This window comes from Mytilus californianus, unplaced genomic scaffold (assembly GCF_021869535.1).
Source record: "Mytilus californianus isolate M0D057914Y unplaced genomic scaffold, xbMytCali1.0.p SCAF_12, whole genome shotgun sequence".
NCBI classification, from domain to species: domain Eukaryota; kingdom Metazoa; phylum Mollusca; class Bivalvia; order Mytilida; family Mytilidae; genus Mytilus; species Mytilus californianus.
Genome location: NW_026262604.1, coordinates 65,982,572 through 65,993,464, shown reverse-complemented (window position 1 = coordinate 65,993,464; position 10,893 = coordinate 65,982,572). Strand labels below are relative to the sequence as shown.

Genomic DNA, 10,893 nt, shown 5'->3' with positions numbered 1-10,893 from the left:
TTTTAGTGTAATGATTGTTATCTTGTATCCATTTAGGATTTACTAGTAATTATATGATATATTTTTTTGAAACGCCATTTTAACTTGCATGCACTTACTTGTAGTTCTGAGTTATGATTTGTTTATACAATCTGAGTTTTGAGCAAATGATTGTGTTATATGGACCTTTACAGAAGAATTAAAGCATTTGTTGTATGAAACAATTATTACTTGGTATGTGAACAATTGTATGACGTATTACGTCTTTGTGCCATATCCAGTTGTAATGAGTTTTATACAAAAAATTGCCATTGTTTTGTTGAACATTATTTGTATATTTAAAATAACACAAAAACGAAATAGAGAACTCTTATTCATTAAACGAATATTTATTAAGTATGTTCCTGCTTGAATTCTGTAGAACCGCCAGAAAAAGTTAACCTTGTAATTTTGTTAAGATGAATTTTTACATAGATTGATATCAAATTCAATTGGGCAATACGCAAATTGTTGATTATGAATCAAAATATGATATAAAATACATAATGTAGTATAAAATGCATTTCAATCCCGTCCTATCTTCCGCGTTGATGAAATCATCGAATTCGGCTTATCACCGGATGTGTTCCCGCCATAATCAAAACTATGGCCGCCACTACTAAAGCAGGAAGTATTTTCACTTCCGTAGTATTTTCACTTCCGGAGTATTTTGACTTCCTTCATTGGTCACTGTAGGTTATTGAATATCATCATCTGTTCTGTGATCTGGGATCGTCCTTTAAGTTATATCAAGCCAATCAGTTGTTTCAGAGCCATCGGATATGTTAATGTTATGGTTCTGTAGTGTTGGTACATCCCCATCCAAGGTTACGGAGACTTACAAAAATATTTACCCTGCTACAGGTTTAATGTCCCTATAACAAGCCAGGAACCTGTTATTCAGAGGTTTCCGTTGTTGCTATCTGCCATACACATGCATTTATTTTACGTTTATTGTTGTAATATAAACCAGGTTGTTCGTTTTCTCTTCCGAATGGTTTCACATTTTCTAAATGATTATTATTGCGGCCCCTGGTGATCCTTGGTGGCATGTTAAACTGTATATTACTCATTATTGAAGGCCATATTAGTTGCGCATATTTTTGTCCTTTGGTCTATAGGTAATTGTCTCATCGGAAATCTTACCACATGCTATTTTTATGCCTCCGCCGTAGAGGAGGGGGCATTAAGTTTTACCCTTGTCCGTTTGTACGTCCATACAGTGGAAATCACTTCTAACCTCTCATCAAATCTGTCAGAATCTGTCAGGAGAACTGTTCTAGGACAGTATGTAGAACTGTCATCCTGACACCTTTTTGACAGTTCTAGCTATAACAGTTCTAACCTAGAACTGATTTGGTCAGTTCTACCTAGAACTGATTTAGACAGTTCTACCTAGATCTGATCCTGACAGTTCTACACTAGAACAGTTTTAGACAGTTCTACCCAGAACTGACCAAATATTTAGTCAGTTCTACGACTAGAACAGTTCTACGGCTAGAACAGTTCTACGACTAGAACAGTTCTACGATTAGAACTGATTTGGTCAGTTCTACGGCTAGAATTGATTTAGTCAGTTCTATCCATAGAACAGTTTTAAGAACTCTTTGTCTTAAATATAAATAAGTCAAAATATTATAATATATATTAAAAAATTCTCATCACAGCACTGTTTTAACATTTCTCTAACTGCAGTGACGTCATATAGAACTGATTTAGTCAGTTCTGCTGACAGTTCTACGACTAGAACTGATTTGGAAAGTTCTACCCAGAACAGTTTTAGACAGTTCTACCCTAGAACTGATCCTGACAGTTCTACCTAGAACTGATTTGGTCAGTTCTACCTAGAACTGATTCTGACAGTTCTGCTTAGAACAGTTCCAGGTAGAACTGTTCTATGACAGTTTAGAACAGTTCTATGACAGATTATTCTGACAGTTCTAATGAGAGGTTAGAAGTGATCTCCACTGTACGTCCCAAAGTTGGTTTCCGTTCTCTAACTTTAGTGTGCCTCAACCAAATGTTATGAAACTTATACACAATGCTTAACAGATTAAGTTTGAATTTTGGTGCCGTCACTTTAACCGTTTAAGAGATATGCCCCTTTACAAATGGAATAATTGCTGAAATTTTCGTTTCCGTTCTCCAACTCAAGTTTACCTCAAGCAAATGTTATGAAACTTATACACAATACTTATTACAACAAAACTCAGATCAAATGCAAATTTGGGTAGCATCCGTACGTCCCAAAGTTGGTTTCCGTTCTCTAACTTCAGTTTATCTCAACCAAATGTTATGCAACTTATATACAATGCTTATTACCACAAAATACAGATCAGGTTTGAATTTTGGTGGCGTCACTTATACTGTTCTAGAGTTATCACTTAATTCTTAAAAATAATAATAACACCACTAACCTGTTTGAGGTTATTATATAAAGCAATGTACATTATGCTGGATTGTCATTGTGCTGATATTTTCATTTCATTTCATTTCAATCTTCTTGTTTTTAGTCCCCTACCGACGAAGTCGAAGGGGACTTTAGGTTTGCACTCCGTCCGTCTGTCTGTCTGAACATCCGTCAGTCCGGAAAATCAGTTTTCTAGTTTTTTCTTCGTACTTGAAGATATTGATTTGATATTTGGTATATAAGTTACAGATCATATTTGAATTATTTTCCGGTCTTAATATTTTGTGCAGAGTTTTGGTCCTTGGACTTCGAACATTCATGAAAGTTATCAGTATTCCACAAATGTTTTCGTCATGCTTTAAGATATTGATTGATATTTGGTATATAGTTTTACAGATCAAGTTCGAATTTTGTTCCGGTCTGATTATTTTGTGCAGAGTTTTGTTCCTTGGACTTCAAAAATTCATGCAGGTAATCAGTTTTCCACACTTTTTTTCGTTATGCCTAAAGATATTGATTTGATATTTGTTATAATATTTAACAATGGAAAGTTATAGATCAAGTTCAAATGTTGCTCCGTTCAGATGATATTTATTTTTGGTCCTTAGACTTAGAAAATACATACCAGTAATCAGTTTTTTTTTTTTTTTTTTATTTTGTTCTAATACAATGACTTTTTAACCGGTAAGGGACTATGTATTGCCATGCAATACTCTCAGTACTTGTTTTAATAGATTAGACGTTAAATGACAGAAATAACGCACCTCATCTGACCATATATAGTAGTAAGTAGTTTCACAATTTCTTTATTTTGCTTCAAATTCGAAGAAATCGTGTACTTGTTTAAGCCTTAATCTTGAAATTATCACAGAGTTTACAGAGAAAGTTTTATTTTTGTGGCGACAATGGAGATTTCAGTCACAAAAATCAAAAGTCTGAGATTCTGTCCCACACTCTAATATCGGCGACTGTACATCAAAGAAATTTGTATACAACAACGTAACAAACAGGGATTACAGGAAGACATCTGAGCAATACAGAGAGCAAACAAGGCAAACAACAAAGGAATTGAAACTGAGAACAATCTAGAATACTGAGTCAATATCTTCAGCTTGTTAATTAGATCGGCAGTAACACGTTTTTCATGCACGTCCATAATAGAAAATGTGATAGAAGTAGGTTTAATTATAAGTGATAATTTTTAAAATTCAGTAACGAATAACGAGAGTTGATACATGTACCAACGATATTCACCTCTTAATCGGAATCGGGTTAATAAAACTATTTTATTTAAGTAAACCGAATAAGAAAGAGGTTTGAGTGCCTGCAAACATGTTTTACCTCGCCACATACAGTATCTACCTGTCCGAAGTCTGGAGCCTGTAATTCGGTGGTCGTCATTTGTTGCTGTATATCATAATTGATTTTCGTTTATTGTTTTGTACACAAAGCATGCCGTTATAGTTTTCTTGTATGAATTGTTTTACATTTGTCGTTTCGTTGCCCTTTATAGCTTACTATGTGGTATGGGTTTCCCCCATTGTTGAAGGCCGTACAGTATCCTACAGTCGCTAGCTTGTAGTGTCTCATTAGCAGTCACGCCACATCTTCCTATTTTTGTATAGCCAAAACCATAAGTGGAAATTAAAATGCAAACTCGAAGTTGAATAGCAGCCACAACTATTAGAGGGGTTAAGATGTTTGCAGGCATTGTTATTGGATTGTGCAGGTAGCGTGGCTTACTCCTCATCTCCGTAATATTGTATTTGATTTTCCAAATAATTATGTGACCCGAAAGTCACAAAAAAGCACGACACCACCTCTCCCGTTTTCTCTTGAAGAAGAGAACTATTGCGTAAACACCAATAGTTTCTTTCGCTTATAATTTGGAATCAGATTCCAGAAAACAAAATTCGATATTTGTGGAGCTTGTTCACATTGTTAAAGTTTCCTGATCTCCTTTATTCATATAGTAAAATATAACATAAGTATCGTATATGATGGGACCGGGTCATAACCCTTGCCTAACGAGTATATTTGATATCAATCCGATCTTTTTTATATTGAGAATTAACGAAGGGGTGCTAAAAACCGTACCACATTACCTGATATACATGTAGCTTACGCACAGCATCTAACATGTTGAACATCCTCAGCCCCTCTAAAAAAAAAAACAAGAGAAAACAATAGTCAAATCGGAACGTAGAAAAATACATACAAAAAAACCCAAATTGGGCTGAAAATCAAGTATTACAAGAAATACATAGTAAAACTACTTAAATAAGTAACGATTTTTATACATTTAACAATCAACATACGCCCTTTGGTCTTGTACTACGTAATACTATACATGTTTCTAATTACATCCGTTCTGAACTATTTCAAAAGCTAATTTTATCTTAGTGGCCATGTAATTAAGTATAAGAATTTTAAGTGATATATAAAGTTTGAAGATATTCTTGGTTAAGGTTGTATTGAAAGGTTTTAACGACTTATTTCTACATCAGCTGTACTACATAAGTAGCACCATGGGGAATATTGTCAAACTAGTTTTCTTGGTGTATATTTTGACCGTCTATTACTGTGAAGCGGCGTGCTATTACAAGAGTGTTTCGTGTGAGTAGAATTCTGTATACTATACTGAAAATTCGGAAACTTTTGCGATATTTTAATTTTTGCAAAAATTGCGACGGGATAGGTTTCGCATATTTCGCATTGCAATTTTGTTAAAAAATAGCATTATATTTATGCAGCATTTAATTTTCCTTTAATCGCAAAAATTAATCTCGTATTTTTGTCCAGTGTTCAATAATCGCAAAAATAAATGAACGCAAAAATTTCTAAATTTACGATACTTTCCCCTCTCTCAATAATGACTTTCAGTTAAACCCCGCTGTATAAGAATTAAAATAATTTCGGTCTCTTTAATCATTATGAAATACATATACGTATAGCGGTATAGGGATTATCATGCGTCCCCTCTTAAAACTAGTTCAGTATTGTATGGTACATGTATATGAGGGAAAAAATCTTGTCCGGTTTAGCCCTTCATTTGGTCCTTTTTTTGTTGTTGAGAAAACGGGATTTGGTGTACGAATTAACGACACAAAATCATTTACGCATTCTAAAAAGCTCAAAGCTTTGGAGCAGCGTATTTATAACTGGTCTTCATTTGGCTGTTTCAGTTCCCCAAAATTTCTTTTAACTACTGAATCTTTCGTACAAGTATAGTAGTAATGTATGAGGTGTGGATCGGGGATCCTTCGTACAAGTACATTTTGTAGTAATGTATGAGGTGTGGATCGGGGATCCTTCGTACAAGTAGTAATGTATGAGGTGTGGATCGGGGATCCTTCGTACAAGTAGTAATGTATGCGGTGTGGATCGGGGATCCTTCATTTGTGTATTATTTAATTTTTGGTGGGTTTTTGTCTTTTTTTTTAAATAACGTTTATCCTATAAATCCGCATGGCATCATTTTACTATTAGATTTATTTGTTATTACTTGATTTCTTTATCTTTACATGGTTCATTTCTATATTACATTACCTAATTCTTTTATTTTTCACAGTTATGAGGGGCCTGATGGGTTATTTTCGTTCTCGTGATCAGCGCATTTTCGCTATCGTGATCCGTTTTTCTACAGATTTTTTTTTTATATTTTCGTGATCCGTGATCATGGAAATTTATTTTCTGTGAATCGTGATTGACAAAAAATTCAACTCGTGAATCGTGATGAGACCCCTGAAATACTTTTTTCTTCTAAAAAAATATTTATACAATATGTGTTTCCGCCACGCCATATAATATTCAAATTCGTAATATACTTTTTAAAACATTGATGAATATAAAAATGAAATGAGACAGCTATCCATAAAATAAACCCCCACTTCCGCAAGGGTTTTACCCCAAATGATGGCAATATTTCTATACCCCAGTCAACACTTATATACACAATACCTATAAACGAAAGGACACAGTGATCATTATGCATACCATCCCATTCAGTAAGCCGGACAGGGTATTTACATCAGTTTCATGAAAGTATGTCATCTGGGTTTTTTTTAAATAAAGGGAAAAAGATCTTTGACCACAATTTATACAGCATTAAATGTTTTATGAAAGTAACCATGAGCACCAGTTCATAGAACTGAGAAGCGGTTGTGTACAAAGGGAAATAATAAGAACTTTGAACAACAACTAATTTGTTAGCTGCAGTTGCCTCCCATTGGATACGGGAATGAAAGCAAATTTTCTTATTCGACATACATTCAATCTTTCTCCCCCTCTCGTTCTCTCGCTCTCTGTCTTTCACTCTCCATCTAATACTAGTATAGCTCACTCTCCATTTATCCACCCTTTATATATAATGTTTGTTTTTAGTTTTATAAAAAGAGGGAGATGTGGTATAATTGCCAATAACACAACTATCCACCGAAGTTCAAAGGAAGTGTTTGTGTATTAATAATACACACACATGAAAAATATGGAAGTTTAAAGACTTGTGCAACGATACTGGTAAAAAATATATACATGTGCGAATATCATGGAATAAAATCGTACTGAAAGATATTTAAGCTCTACCAATAAAAGTCATTAACACGACAGACAGACATATAGATAAGCTTAAAAGGAGATTTGGGTATATGTCAATAAGACAGCAACCTAACGAATATCTAGAAGCACCAATAAAAAATACAACCAACAAAACAAACACAAAACAAAACAAAACGAAAAATAATCTAACACAACATAAAAAAAAAGTAAAATAAAAAAACAAAACAAAGCAATACAAACAAATGACCCCTAAACCCATACCCCGTCCCCAAATAAAAGGCAAGATTACTAATATTTGGTCACAGGCTTGTCTCTCTTTTACATTTCAAAGTGAGCTGGAAATAAAATGTTATTAAGGTTAAGTCTATCATAACAATACTTTACATGTTTTGAAAGTGGAAAAACGAATGTGTACTTTTATTAATGTAGACCGATTTTATGTAGAACAGATGATGTATTCATTAATAAATCATTGGAACTTCTCAATACAATGTTAACCAGAGCATCTTCAAACTTTTGATTATAAAACACTTAATTCTTTATATTCTTAGCTGGTCTAGGGTTAGCGTGTTCGATAGGAAGACAATCCATTGCACGTGGAGCATCAGAACTTGTCGGGTGTGATAATTGTAGATGTGTACTCCCTAGACTTATACAGTGTTGTTCGTAAGTATTTGTAGTATATATCAGGGGCAAATTTCGGGGGGAGCAGTGGGCACGGGACCCCCTTATGGAGCTACATATATGGTTAATGCTTAGACTTTTTACATGTTCTATTCCAAACGTTGACTGGTTTTGGCCCCCTTTTCAAAATCCTATATCCGCATCTAATTAGGTTATATTGAAATGTTCATACTTGATAGTATTTTTCTAGTAAAAAAAATTATGAAAAGAGTCCCATGATGTTTTACACTTGTAGTTTAATTTAGAAAAAACGTAGTTCTGACTGTTGACCCAAAAATTACACTATATTGCTGCGTGGTTGATGTAAAATATTTTCATTTTTCTCATGAAGGTGTTTCATGTTCTAGGGACAAAATCCGATATCCGCATCTAATTAGGTTATATTTTTAAAAATGCTCATACTTGATAGTATTTTTCTAGTAAAAAAAAATTATATGAAAAGAGTCCCATGATGTTTTATACTAGTCTTGTAGTTTAATTTAGAAAAAAACGTAGTTCTGAATGTTGACTAAAAAATTACACTATATTGCTGCGTGGTTAATGTAAAATATTTCCATTTATCTTATAAAGCTGTCACACGTTCTAGGAACACGAACAACCTTGTATTTTGGCAGATTCTTTCAATAACAGTCTATAGGTTTGTTCATTTTTTACATTATAATTTATCATTATTATTGAAGCTTACATTTGTAAGATTATGTTAGTGTGAACGAAAAATAACAAAAACAATCCCATGTGCCTGTTCTTGATATTGGAAAGACAAATGGAAGTTTTACATATTTTAACTTCCCAACCATTAAAAAAGATCTACAGTTTTCATGTCTTGAGTGTGTATAACTCATTTGAGTCATGTCTTGTGCACAGGTCAGTATTTTGTCGTTATTAATGACCTTAACATTTTTCTTTTTATCTATCTATTTGTTTGGTTTTTTTCTCACTTTGCTTTATTTGGTGTGTAAAATACACTTATGTCCCCTTTATGCAGTTCTCTTTCCATCAAACTTTCTTATCCAAATGAGGTTTTTTTGTTTAGGAGTGTTTCACCTGACTACAGTGGGAAATCTAGTGAACGAAAAAAAAAGAAGAAAATTCAGTCTTCTTATGATAGAACCGAGAAAGTCAATAATAAAACAATACCGATGCTCAATACTGCTCAATAGTTATTCCTAAATAATAATTGTAAATTTTAAAGAAATTATGTGTTAAACTGTGTTATTAGAAATATACATGCAAATACACGATGTTTTGTGTTAAGTATTTATCGAGATAATTGCATTAGAAGCTTGTGAAATGGGAAAAAAAAGCTGCATATTGATAAAAAATAATTGGAAAAAGTCATGTACATGCAAAATATAAAGATCTTTCGGGTCACCAATTTTTGGAGTGTTCAAAAAAGTCCTTAGCATCTTACAATTTCCCAAAGTATATTTATTTTTTCACACCTAAGTTATCGAGCACACCGGTATGCTCTTGTCACATGTACATTCAATAGAGAAATATTGTCTTTTCGTGAATATGAAAATTTAAAAGTCTGTCTGTGCAGGTTAAGAAATTAAAGATAACTATTCTTATCAAGTAGGTATCCTTCTACAATTTTTTATGCAATTTTAAGAAAGGTCGTCTCGATTTTTATTCACGTATTTGCGGTCTTCTCGATCTATTCACATTCAATGTTTACATTGAGATAAGGTGCGTTTGAATTTGCTTAGTAACTTTATTTCAAAAGTGCCAATCTTTGCTGCATATCAATCGATCCCTTTGGACTTTTTTCTCTGACTTTCTCTGCTCTAGCTGTATATATATATACGGATAATTAACATGTTCCAGAGAGGTATACAGCCAGTAGAAAACTAAATTGAGGTTGGTACTCACGGATTTTATTCGCATAGCAACATTTTGAACCAATTTTACATCAAGCTACTTAAGGAGGGAAATAATAACATTAAAAGGAAGTTTTGTTTTTATTTCAGATTATTTCTATTTTTACTATTTTCCATAACGTTTTCTCGTGAATATAAAATAGATAGCGTCCTTGCTAAAATGGGACATACATTGAGAAGGTTTAGTTTTCATTGTTTACAGGGGTAGTAATATTTTCACTAGGTTTCCCTCTGACCGAAATTGTTAAAATGAACAGGTTGGCGCCTGTTAAAACGTTTAAACCCGCTGCATTTTTATGAACCTGTCCTAAGTCAGGAGCCTGTTGTTCTGTGGTTGTCGTTTGTTGGTGTGGTTCATAGGTGTTTCTCGTTTCTCGTTTTTTATATAATAGATTAGACCGTTCGTTTTCCTGTTTGAATTGTTTTACACTAATCATTTTGAGGCCCTTTATAGCTTGCTGTTCGGTGTGAGCCAAGGATCCGTGTTGAAGGCCGTACTTTGACCTATAATTGTTAACTTTTTATACATTGTGACTTAGATGGAGAGTTGTCTCATTGGCACTCATACCACATCTTCTTATTTATATGTTCTATTACAGAATGGGTATGAGAATAACAAGTCATCCAGAAGATTGTAAAGTAATACAACAAGGGTGTACAGAAATAGCTGTCAAGATCAACGACGAGTCAATACACTGTGTAGAGGGTGTAGCGGGAGTCGGACGATGATGGAATTCTTGTCGCACACATGTACACATCCCACATGCACATATGTAATAAAAAATAAAATTGAAATTCGTTATTTGTCTATAGATTTAGAGGTAAGGGAACGATCATTTGATTTTAGTGTAGCTGGAGTCGGACGTTGATTGCGAAGCCGCAAACAAACACACCTACAAACACAATCACACACTTATACACACGTATGAGACAAAATTAATATGTTTCTGTAAATGTTTGCTTTACATGTATATGTGGGTCATTTAAAAAAAAATGTCGAATCTTGAAATTGCAAAATTGAATAAAAGTTACTAATTTAAACTACCCTCTTCATAAGCAATTCAAAATAAACGATACCTTTGGAGCAACAATAAGATGGTTTTCAAGAGTAAAAACCTCTATATACTTTCATTATGTGAAATGATAGACTATTTGTCAATTTTCCATGTTGTACAGAAAAATACCTCTAAAAATTGGTTTTCAAAGGTTATAAAAATAACCACAAGCATCGTAAGTCTAAGATAGCAATTCATGATGTTCAACATTTTTTTTCTCTTTCTAATAAATCCAACATCAAGTAATCCCCTTGCACGTTGGTTTACTTTTGTCGTTTTGTTTTTTGGT

At 33.5% G+C, this 10,893-nt stretch overlaps 1 long non-coding RNA gene across 1 annotated transcript; it reads left to right on the top strand.

Annotated features, from left to right (window-relative positions):
* The first annotated feature begins 4,851 nt into the window (after positions 1–4,851).
* On the top strand, positions 4,852–10,344 carry LOC127722478 (uncharacterized). The gene is made up of 3 exons (XR_007991758.1): positions 4,852–5,044; positions 7,537–7,651; positions 10,149–10,344. It is a non-coding gene; the product is annotated as an uncharacterized LOC127722478 (long non-coding RNA).
* The last annotated feature ends 549 nt before the right edge of the window (positions 10,345–10,893 follow it).